This window comes from Babylonia areolata, chromosome 10 (assembly GCF_041734735.1).
Source record: "Babylonia areolata isolate BAREFJ2019XMU chromosome 10, ASM4173473v1, whole genome shotgun sequence".
Taxonomy (NCBI): domain Eukaryota; kingdom Metazoa; phylum Mollusca; class Gastropoda; order Neogastropoda; family Buccinidae; genus Babylonia; species Babylonia areolata.
The window spans coordinates 22,398,412-22,411,420 of NC_134885.1; positions in this window are offsets into that span (position 1 = coordinate 22,398,412).

Below are 13,009 nucleotides of genomic sequence, written 5' to 3' on the forward strand. Positions count from 1 at the left end.
AGAGGGATAGTAACGTGTGTTGGGATGAGAGATTGGAGGAAGAAGTGTGCGGAAGAGAGGAAGAGGAATGGGAAGAGGAGGATGAAGTGTAGGGGGGGGGGGGGGGGGGGGGGGGGGGGGCGAGAGGAAGCATGTGTGGGGAAGAAAAGGTGCAGGAAGAGAAGGATCACACATGTGGAGAAGACGATTTGGAGGAAGAAGTGTAAAGGAGAGAAGGAGGGGGAGGAAGAGGAGGAAGAAGAGGAGGGAAAAGGATGAAGAGGAGGGAGAAGAGGAGAAAGAAGAGGAGAGAGAAGAGGAGGAAGAAGAGGAGGGAGAAAAGGAGGAAGAAGAGGAGTGAGAAGAGGAGGAAGAAGAGGAGGGAGAAGAGGAGGATGAAGAGGAGGGAGAAGAGGAGAGAGAAGAGGAGGAAGAAGAGGAGTGATAAGATGATGATGAAGAGGAGTGAGAAAAAGAGAAAGAAGAGGAGAGAGAAGAGAAGGAAGAAGAGGAGAGAGAAGGGGAGAGAGAAGAGAGAGAAGAGGAGGAAGAAGAGGGAGAAGAGGAGGAAGAAGAGGAGAGAGAAGAGGAGGAAGAAGAGGAGAGAGAAGAGAGAGAAGAGGAGGAAGAAGAAGAGGGGGAAGAGGAGGGAGAAGAGGAGAGAGAAAAGGAGGAAGAAGAGGAGTGATAAGATGATGATGAAGAGGAGGGAGAAAAAGAGAAAGAAGAGGAGAGAGAAGAGAAGGAAGAAGAGGAGAGAGAAGGGGAGAGAGAAGAGAGAGAAGAGGAGGAAGAAGAGGAGAGAGAAGAGGAGGAAGAAGAAGAGGGGGAAGAGGAGGGAGAAGAGGAGAGAAAGAGGAGGGAGAAGAGGAGAGAGAAGAGGAGGAAGAAGAGTAGAAAGAAGAGGAGAGAGAAGAGGAGAAAGAAGAGGAGAGAGAAGATGAGGAACAAGAGGATAGAGAAGAGGAGAGAGAAGAGGAGGGAGAAAAGGAGAAAGAAGAAGAGAGAGAAGAGGAGGAAGAAGAGGAGAGAGAAGGGGAGGAAGAAGAGGAGGGAGAAGAGGATAGAGAAGAGGAGGAAGAAGAGGAGAGAGAAGAGGAGAGAGAAGAGGAGGGAGAAGAGGATAGAGAAGAAGAGGGAGAAGAGGAGGGAGAGAAGGAGGGAGAAGAGGAGGGAGAAGAGAGAGAAGAGGAGGAAGAAGAGGAGAGAGAAGAGGAGGAAGAAGAAGAGAGAGAAGAGGAGGGAGAAGCGAAGAAAGAAGAGGAGGAAGAAGAGGAGAAAGAAGAGGAGGAAGAAGATGAGAAAGAAGAGGAGAGAGAAGAGGAGAGAGAAAAGACGGAAGGAGGGAGAAGAGTAGGGAGAAGAGGAGGGCGAAGAGGAGAGAGAAGAGAGAGAAGAGGAGGAAGAAGAGGAGAGAGAAGAGGAGAGAGAAGAGGAGGAAGAAGAGGATAGAGAAGAGGAGGGAGAAGAGGAGGGAGAAGAGGAGGGAGAAGAGGAGAGAGAAGGGGAGGAAGAAGAGGAGGGAGAAGAGGAGGGAGAAGAGGAGAGAGAAGGGGAGGAAGAAGAGGAGGGAGAAGAGGAGAGAGAAGGGGAGGGAGAAGAGGAGAGAAAGAGGAGGGAGAAGAGGAAAGAGGAGGGAGACGAGGAGAGAGAGGAGGAGGGAGAAGAGGAGAGAGAATAGGAGAGAGAAGAGGAGGAATAAGAGGAGGGAGAAGCGTGTGGGAAGGAGAGAACGAGAAAGGAATTTGAGTAGAAAGAAGAGAACAAGGAGGAGAACGAAGAGGAGGAAGAGGAGGAGGCAGTGCAGGGAACAGCATGACACAGGCTGCAGAGCGTAAGGACTCCCCGCTGCACGTTCTGCACAACTCGCTGGTTTTCCCACACACACTGAGGCACGTCGCCATGGCAACCTGTGTCAACACAGCTCTCTCTGTGTATGCTTGGGTCGGTCGGTTGGCCAGTTTGGTAAATAACACACAATACGCGTTTTGTCAAGACCTGTTTGTGACGGGGGGAGAAGGAATGTGGAGAGAAAGGGTGAGAAGGAGGAGAAGGAGGAGAGAGATACTGAGAGAGAGAAGGACAGAGACAGAGATACAGAGAGACAGAAACAGAGACAGAGACAGACAGACAGATAGACAGACAGACAGAGAGGGGGAGAGAGAGGGGGTGTTTCTCCATCTCAGTCCTATTTTCATCGTGTGTATTGCGATGATCTGTTTTCGTTGCTTTATGCTGCTAGTCAGGCATCTTTTTGGCAGATGTGGCGTAGCGTATATGGATTTGTCCGAACGCAATGACGCCTCCTTGAGCTACTGATGCTGTGCTGGCTGTTTGTTTTGACTTTTCTGTGTTTTCTTACACTTTTCCATCTTCTGTGTTTCTTACGCCTTTCCATCCTGTCTTTCCCTCCTTCTCCTTCCCGTTCTGAGGCCGCAAGAAAAGATCGTTTGTTTGTCAGACAGGTGGAACACAATTTGCAACCTCGCGGGAAATGAGTAACATTTTTTTTTTCATTATTATTGGCGTCTGTCAGGTGTGTTCACAGAAGACGGAAGTCATCGTATAATTATGATGAAATTTGACATTTGGAGAGCCAGAAGTGTATTGCCAGCCATTGCCTCGGCATTGTTGCACGTGCACGTTCATGTGACGATGTTATGTTATATAACCTACTTCTGTTAGCCTGTTTGTGCCTGCTTAGTGTTGACACAATTTGTGTGAAAGGCTTTTTGTTTTTGCTGCCCCATCATCTGTATCGTTTCAGTGCCATTTTCTCCATGCCACTCATTCCGTGTCCCGTATACACGGCCACGCCTGGGTTCGTCCGTCACAGTCGGTAGTTCAGTCCGTAGGGAACCATCGATGTTAGGATTTTGTGTGAAAGTTTATGTGTCTATCTGATCTGACATGTTTCAGGTGAATATTCTCTATAGTTTCCGTTTTCACCGTCCGAATTTTTTCAAACAAGGATAAGTTTTTCTTCTTGGACATTCACCCGATAATTGAGCAGGAACCTTGATTAGCTGATTAACGTTGGGTGCAATACTTGAAAAAAGAAGCATAAGCGATGTCAGCTTTGTTGATTGTGCTTGTGGCAGACGTATGCTGTGTGTCAGATGTGATATGAAACTGTGTGCTAGGTTGCGTGTGTTGCAAAGCAACAGTTTCAACTAAGAAATTGTCAGATAATTTTCTGAAAAAGGTAACGCTCTCTGACATTGTCTAAAAAAAAAAGCTGCAAGCATTGATAGCAGTTTTAATCCAGTTTGAAATTATATGAAACTTGTCAGTAAATTTTCTGAAAAAAGAATCATGCTCTTGCTGGTTGAGATAATGGTAAAGCAGATACAATGTAGAAAATCGAAAATAACCAGAATGAGTTGAAGTCAGCTGTCTCTGAGTTTGCCCAGGTCATTGTCCTGTGACCGTAACCAGTTAAGACCTGCTCATCATCTGCCAACTCAGTACAGAAACAACAACAACAAGAACAATTTTTCTAATACCATTAATGACCTGCAGGACAGAAGTTTTCTTTCAACACATTTTTGCAAAATTGTATGGCATTTTAGAGTCAGGTTGTGAGTCTGAATGCCGTTGGAACATCATTCAAGAGACGTTGTGTGAGCATGACGTTAATTCGGGTAAATCTTCGATTGAAAAAACACACATTGAGTAGACCAAACCCAGCCAAATATCACCCTTCGACCCATCACTGGGAAACATTGTACATTGTGTGGTTTTGTGTGTTTGGTGAGGGCATGAGATGCACGTGTAAAACGAAAAAGAGGTCTTCGCGTCACTTGGACCTGATGAAAAAGTTTCTGAAAAGAAAGTTAAAGGTCTCAGGGGCTTTTTCGGCTATGGGCAGTGAAGTCATATCCACCGCTGCGTTTAACATTCCCCATCCAAAGTCAGGTACTCATTCACACACCTGGGTGGAGCGAGGAAAAATGGCGGAGTGAAGTGTCATTCCCAAGGACACAACACCATGCCGAAACGGGGCCTCGAACCCTGATCGCTGGTGAACACTGGATCACAAGTCCAACACATTACAGATGGCGCCATTTGGGACCTGACCACACGACAAAACTGAGGAAGCTGAGAAAGCAGAGAGTGAGGCTCGCTTCTGTGTGGTGGGTGACCTTCATGTCATCGATCATCCCCATGCCTCGTGGAACGTTCATCCCGCTTGTTAGTGTTGTTGTTACTGTTGTTGCTATACCTTCCAGCAGCAGTAGGTAACAGCAAACCAGTCGGTGAAGAGGGCATAATCCATGGTGTTCAAGGATGTTCGAGCGCTCTCTGTGCGAAACGAACCATGAACAAAGTAAGTGAGCGAGCCTGCAGCACTGCCAAAGCTCGGTCATTCGTTACGAGTGACCGACCGGTCAGTTTGTTAGACGCTTGAGAAGACCGGAGACTTGAATGGACGGGTCAGAAAAGGCAAACATTCCCTGCGTTTTCAGACTGCACAAACGCGTTTGAATAATCAACAGAGACAGTCTTTGGAATTTTGTTTAATGTTATTCGATGCGCATGTCAAACCAGTGTTATTGTGTGCGTCTGACGTTTATATTTATTTGAGTCTGCAAGCCCCGCACCAGAGCTGTGTCCATTGTCTCTCTCTCTCTCCATCCTCAGCTCAGCTGCTAACGCTGCCATTGAAGTTGCGTATGCTTTGTTTCCGTGGAATGGAATTTGTGGCAGTAAAGGATACTTGTCACGCTATTTATGTCAACGATAGCCCAGCCTGTAAGGTTTTGTTCAGAGTATTTTGCAATGAGGATGGGTCAGATAAAGGCACACATACCATATATAATTGTCTATCTGTCTGTCTGCGACGTGCGTGTGATAAAGCGTGCATTCGTGTTATATTACTTTTCAAGGATAGGCTAATCAATCTAGATAACCATTTGCTCAGATGGTCTGACAGAAGCGTTGACAAGACATACTTTGGTGGTTTTGACAACCGCTTACCTCGCCAACCTCTGAAAATCAACAACAAACAAATAACAAAAAAAGAGAAACAAAACAACAACAAAAATTGTATTGTGGTGTTTCATGCCATTCAAAATGAGAAATGTATCACATCAACAGCCACTTGAAGAAGACAACAATAAAACAGCAAAAAACTGGAGATCATACACTTACTTGCACACACTATAGCCACACACCTGCTCAAGCAGATTATTTTTTTTGTGATTGTCAGCTTACCTCCAGCACTGGATACTTCGTTGAACGAGCAACATCTAATGTTCAAAGTGCTATGGTATATCTGAAAACAGCTGGAGGGACCAGCTGGCAGAATACGAGAGAGGAACAATAAAATGAACAGAAATAAGTTTTTTTTATTCCACGAGAAGAACAATTAGGAATAATTTGCGAAAAGAAAAAATATGACGTTCCCACGTAAAACAACAGCTAGGAAGAGTCTACGAAAAGAAAAGAAATGAAGTTTACACACACACACACACACACACACACACACACACACACACACACACACACACACACACACACACTGAAATACCCATATTGAAGGGGGTACTACAAGGGAACACACTCAGTCCCACTTTATTTAATATCTTTATCAATGATCTCCCGAAATGTCTGGACGTTACTGACTCACCATCCATAGACCTTGACAAAAGTGATAGTGTTTCGTGTTTACTATATGCTGATGACCTAGTAATTTTGTCCACGACAAAGATAGGATTACAAAGGAAACTAGATAAACTCAATCTGTAATGTGAAAACTGGGATTTAAAAATTAACATAGACAAAACTAAAGTAATAGTTTTCACACACACCGATCCCAAAGTGCCTGTTATTTTCACAATAGGCAATGATATAATCCAGACAACTGATCAATGCAAGTACTTGGGTATATTATTTCACAAAACTGGAACGTTCTCATTTGCCCAAGAGCACCTAGCCAAGCAGGCATTAAAAGCAGCACATTTCCTCCGACGAATCGTTAAAAAGCAAGATATTCGTTTGGATATTGTACTGCAGCTTTTTGATTCGCTTGTTTTACCTATATTATCATATGGATCCGATATTTGGTTCCCATGGGCTGAAACTAAAACTACCAATTCATTCAATACAGGAATAACAGATTTCTTTAGAAATTGTATTTCTTCGAAACATTCACATGAACAAATGCATATAAAATTTTGCAAACTGCTTCTAGGGGTACATTCTAAAACAATGAATCTGCCAACTCTAGCAGAACTGGGCAGATTTCCAATTGGAATTCATATCGCATGCAGAGTTCTTGACCACTGGACTCATATTCTGGATGCACATAATGATAGCCATATCAAAAAGGTCTATATGTCGATGATGAACCAACCAGACACAATTGAAAATCCCTGGATACAATTTGTAAAGAATATTCTTCACAATGTAGGATTAGGTCATGTTTGGAATAATCAGTCGACATTTAGTAACAGCAGACTTAAATTTACATTACACCAACAACTAAGAAATAGATATGTACAATTCTGGAAACAGACAAAAACTGAATACAGCAGATTAGACTTCTACAACAAAATTAAAAGAAACGATTATCAAATTGAGAATTATCTAACTGATAAAATCGATCCTGCTCACAAACAAGCTCTTTGTCAACTCAGAATAAGCGCACATTATTTAAACATCGAACGAGGAAGAGATGCAAACATTCCCATAGAAGAGAGGTTATGTGCTATATGTGAAGTTGTTGAAGATGAATTACATTTCTTAGATACGTGTATCTTATTTCATAATTTGCGAAACCATCTAATCACAACTATACAGCAGTATGATCATCAATGAAATGTGATCTCTAGCAAAATACAAAACAATATCCTAAAACCAAGTGATTTATTGCCCTGCGATGACTGTCAAAAAACACTCGCCAACTATGTATTTCAGTGCATGCGTATTAGATGACCGTTTATTTCTTTGTTCCCTTTGTTCTTTGTTGTGTCTATTAATCCTTCGGGATTTTATGACAGTAAATGAAGTCAAGTCAAGTCAAGTCAAGTCAAGTCACACACAAACACACGAGAGAGAGAGAGAGAGAGAGAGAGAGAGAGAGAGAGAGAGAAAGGAAAAGATTCCACAAAAGAGACACAAAAATATCACAACGGTAGAATCCACCAAATGATCAGAAAGGACGTTTCCATGAAAGAATAGAAAAAAAAAGTTCTTGAAAAAAAAAAAGATTAGAAAGAAAGAGGGCTCAAAAAGTGCAGAATGAAGTTTCCACAAAAAACGACAGATAGTAAGAGTGCACAACAGGGACGAAAAAAGAAGACAGAAACTAAAAAAAAAAAATGATAAGAAAGAGAACATTTACAGTTTCTATCTATCTATCTATCTATCTATCTATCTATCTATCTATCTATCTATGTGTCTGTCTGTCTGTCTGTCTATCTATCTATCTATCTGTCTATATATATAGAATTAATTGTCCAAAACGTGGGGATACTATTTACAACAGAAAGAGCCCCCGGCGTCTCCAAAGAGAATGGGGCAGGGTGTAACATAGTTATCAAAGAGATAGGTTTCACACGGAGAAAGCAAAATGGCCCAGTTATAGAGAGCACTGAAAATGGGCTTGTCCTAACGAATTTCAAAGCAGTCCTCTTTTTAGAACCTTCACAGCAGTACAATACCATACCGTATTCAAAGTAGACAAATTTCACAAAGAAATCAAAACAGCCCACACAACATTGATAGAAATAGAATCTTGCGTACCTTGCTGCTAATGCTCATTGCTGACAATGAGCGAGACACTCCTCAATTTCCCCGAATAACCACAACACATCTGCTGGTCAAAGACTGTAATGCTTTCAATAATGCGTCACTGTCTGATGTCGTGATAGCGAAACAATTCTTTGTTATCAGCATTTAAAACCGGAACTAATGACTGTGATTCACACACGTTATATGACAACGTATGCGACTGCTCTTTCAACAATTGTTTGCTTTGTCCACATTGCCCTGTCCTTGAATCCCACGTAACCTTTCCCTTCCAGTTATTCTGAAACTCATTTTGATGACATGTATTCTTGTGAGACAGGGCGGTGAAATAGGGAAAGAAAGAAAGGAAGAGAGAGAGAGAGAGAGAGGGGGGGGGGGAGAGAGAGAAGACAGAGAAAAAAGAGAGAGAGAGCATGTGAGAGAGTTAGGGCATAAAGGTAACTCTGGACGAGGAGAGAGTGAGCGTGTGGGCGTGTTAATGTGGCCATTTAACAGCGAAAACAAGCACGTTGACTTTTGTTCTTTTGAAATGAGACAAAGGAAGGCACGACGACACCAGCGATGGTAGACAATACAAGTTCTGAAAGAGGTCCTGTTGGCCTGCCCAGGGCTGACGTTACACAGTGAATGACTGAGGGCGTGGTCATGTTTAAAGGAAGGGATAGGGGTGGGGTGGGGGTGGAGGAGGGCCGCTGAACGACGCAGAGAATGAGACAGCAGAAAAAAACAGAGAACCAGAGAAACAACCCCACCCTCTCCTACCAATAACAACAACATCACAAAATAAACTACTTTAACAACATTAAACCCCCCAAAAAAAAACAACAAAACAAACAAACAAAAAAACAACAACCCCAAAACACAAAAAAACAAAACAAAAACAACAACAACAACAAAAAACAACAACAAACAAACAAACAAAGAAAAAACGAAAGAAGAGGGAAAAGAGCAAAAAGAAAACAACTTAGTAACTTAGTCTAAGAATTCAAAAACAGAAAGCAAGCGAACCGCTCTAATAAAATAAGAAATAGTACCACACTGGTCAGCCAAGGAATCAAATGCAACAAACTACTTTCTTGTGCTTGGTATTTAAGGTTCAAGATTATTAAAGTTCCGCAGCCTTTTACGGCCAAAGGGGCATTGAATTCATATCCACTGTGTCCAGGGCTCAACATAGCAAGGCGGGGCCCAATCCGCTCCATCCGCCGTATTAACCTTCCCGGACTGGTCAGGTACCCATTGATTTTACATCAGTGTGGAAGGGAAATTAAGGGAATTGAGCGCTTTTCCCAAGGACACAATTAATTCCATGCATTAAACACGGCCTCGAAACTCTGATCACTGGTAACACTGAAGCGTTGACAAGTCCAGCGGCTGAACAATTCTGCCCACATTTTGCCCCCCCCTCCTCCCCCTCCCCCCTTTGTACTGCTTTGTCTAAATGAAGTCATACGTTACTGAAAGACAATAAGTAGTCACCCAGGAATAAAGTGTTTTTCCCCAAGGACTCAACAAGATGCTGAAAACCCAGCCTCCCGCTCTGGTCACTGATAGTCGATGGATCATGAAGTTCAACGACTGGCGGATTCTGTCAACGTCGTACCCCTTGTATTGCTTTGTCAAACTGCAGTCAGTCGTAACCGAAAGATAAAGATAACAAGTAAGTCACCCAACCATGTACCAGCACCACAAAGCACTGTTATCTCTTTGTGCCGTGTAACCCTTTTTTTGACTCACTTGTGTAAACAAAGTGAGTCTATGTTTTAACCCGGTGTTCGGTTGTGTGTGTGTGTGTGTGTGTGTGTGTGTGTGTGTGTGTGTGTGTCCGTGGTAAACTTTAACATTGACATTTTCTCTGCAAATACTTTGTCAGTTGACACCAAATTAGGCATAAAAATAGGAAAAATTCAGTTCTTTCCAGTCATCTTGTTTAAAACAATATTGCACCTCTGGGATGGGCACAAAAAAAAAAGAAAAAAAAGAATGAAGCCTAATTATATGCAAACTTCATTTACTGTTATATTTATATTTTTTGTATTCTCTAAACTTGGCACTTTGATCTGATATTCTGACCCAACAACAAGAGCAGTCATTATTATCATTTTCTGTTCAAACAGGAACTTGTTTTGCTCAGCATGGAAGTTTTATTTATTTTGCAAACGTTTTGGTGCAGATAGTAAAAAAGGGAAATTACTCTGTAATTAATGCTAGGGGACTTAATTTACTTTAAACTGATCTTTCTCATCTTAAACATTACATTTTGAAATCATACTCAATACATAAAAAGCTTGGATTTTTTAAAAAGTGTATCACAAGTGAGTCTTGAAGGCCTTGCCTCTCTTGTTTCTTTTTAGTTTTGTGTTCTATCGGGTTCATTGTTGATGGCTTCATTGACAAGTACACAACAGACCAGTCGCCCAACTTAGTGCGGCAGCGAACTCCAGTGTTATTGTATTGTATTGTATTGTATTGTATTACTCTTTTGTCACAACATTTCTCTGTGTAAAATGCGAGCTGCTCCATCTCCATGGGAGAGCGTTTCGCTGCAGTGACAGCGCCACCCATTTTGTTTCTGCCTGCAAGTGTGTTTGTTTTCCTATCAAAGTGGATTTTTATACATTGTTTTACCGGGGACAACGCATTTGTTACCATTGTTGCTTCTACGAGCACCAAGTGCATGCTGCACACGGGATCTCAGTCTATCGATCATTCATTCGAATGACTAGTGTCCAGACCACCACTCAAGGTCCATTGGAAGGGGAGAAGATACTGGTGAGTGTGGGATTCGAACCAATGCGCTCAGATTCTCTCGCTTCCTAGGGTGACGCTTTACCACCAGGTCACCACACCACTCTGCCCATTGTGGCGTTTCGGGTTGTGGGGTGAGAAATCGAATGGCCGATATCAAAATTTGGTTACCATGAACATCACCCAAGGCGGATGAAACAGTTGAGTGATTTTTATCTCCGAAGTGTTGAGCCCTTAGTTTCAGTTTCAGTTTCAGTAGCTCAAGGAGGCGTCACTGCGTTCGGACAAATCCATATACGCTACACCACATCTGCCAAGCAGATACCTGACCAGCAGCGTAACCCAACGCGCTTAGTCAGGCCTTGAGAAAAAAAAGGGGGTGAATAAATAATAGATAAATACATAAAAAAAACATAACTACTACCACTACTAATAATATGCATAAGGCGCAAAAACTTGATGAAGTCAACTATAAGCGTACATAAATAAATAAATATAATATAAAAAAGTAGTAGTAGTAGTAGCAGTAGTAGTAGTAATAATAATAATAAATAAATAAATAAAAAAGACAACAATGATGATAGATAAGCAAATAAATGTAAAACATGGAGACACACATTCACACATACATCCACATATGCATAACAGATATGCACCAAACATGCATAAGAAATAAATAAAGAATACTACATTAGAAATTAAAAAAAAATATATTGATAAATAAGTAGTTGCGACTTAACACACTCAACTGTGGGGAGGAGCCGGCCATGAGCCAAAAACACCGACCTCTGGTGGGAATTGAACCAGCATCCCCCGAGTTCTTAGTCCGCGACGCTAACCACTTCGCCATGGCTGCTCAGTGGTATTTGTCAGGCGTAACCAATGGCTCTTTGCATTGGAAAGGATTTAACTCACTCGGTACGGCCAGTCCTCTCTTCTCCTCTACACAGACCCCTCGGATGTCCAGTGTGTATCTCAATGACCCGAACTTTAGCTTCCGTCGTCAGAATTGTGGTATTCTTTGTCAACATTCACCTCTTCAGTATAAGAGCCTTCCGCTTGCAATATTTTGATGGTGGTAATTGGGGTGAAACGCTGTTAACGTCGTCTCTTTCGCCGTTCGTATGGAGAGAGTTAATGGAAGATACATCTGGTCGTTGGCTTTGGAAAGTATGATATATAGTTTTGTCTTTTCATCACTCTCTACAAGAGTGCCAAGGCAGTAGGAATGCAACAACAGCAAACTCACAGACATTGGATCTAATAAAAGCCCACAAAAACAACAACAACAACAACAAAAACAACAACAACAACAACAAAAACCGCCCCCCAAAAACAGAGGTAACCCTTTACTTCTCTCATCTCGCCCTTCATCAAGCTTCTGAAGTAGAAATACTTGACAGGGGAAGAAGGTAGATTAGGCACACAGACTGTCTGGAACACGCGTGAAACCAAAGAAGCACGGAAAATAAAATTTCGTTGACAACCCCTCTCTCTTTCTCTCTCCTCCTCCTCTTCGAACTCCGCCTCAGCTTTGCCTTCTTTATCCTCCTCTTCCTTCTCTCTCTCTCTCTTTCTCTCTCTCTTTCTTCCCCCTCTCTCTCTCTCTGTCTCTCTCTCTCCCCCTCCCTCCCACCTCTCTCTCTCTCTCTCTCGATCTCTTCCACTGCCTTCTCCTCCTTTCCTTATCCATCCATCTAACGCAGTCTCCAGTTCGTGATTAATTAATTAGGCAAGTTTTACCAGTTCCTCCGTTGTACCAAGATCGCATTGCGTGAGCTGACCTGTTTCGTGCCGACTATTTCTGGCGACATAGCGTGCCGTGGTCCAGGTTCTGAGGCCTGGTATGAAGTGCTGTCCATTTCTTGTAAAAAACTAAAAGCTTTTTCTTGTTTGTTTGTTTGTTTCTGTTTTTTTTTTTCTTTTTCTGAAGACGCACGCCTGTTAAAGATGCCGGCTCAACAACCTAAGTTCGAAAGCTGCGTCGTTCTGACGCATGTCTTTGGAAGCGCTCAGCTCAGCACTGCGTCGTGACGTCACAGCCATCACGTGACTGCACAGCCGGCTACACACCATCACCCATATTGGAAGCCTTAGAAGAGCGCACGGGCAGTCCACACCTCTAGCATCTGAAATCGTCGCATAGATGAATTGTCTGTTTAAAAAAAAAAAAAAGGAAGAAAAAAAAGGAGGGATTTCTTTCAGTCGTCCTAGAGTTGTGTGGTTCTGCGTAGTACAGTTTTCTTGGGCTTCGGAATGTCCATCCTGGAAGCATTTCTCAATGATGAATGATATGGATACTTACAAAGCACCTATCCTCGGTCGGAGACCAAGCTGTAAGCTCTCTACTAACTTGGTGTCGTTTGCACAATAGGCTGTCCACCTGGGTAGACCCGAATGACAACTGCCTTTGAACGCTCGTCATTCGTTTCATATATCATCCAATCGGATCTCAGGCACGCACACGTGCACACTCAGACAAACATGTGACATTTTACTTGAATGACCGTTTTGTTTATTTACTCTG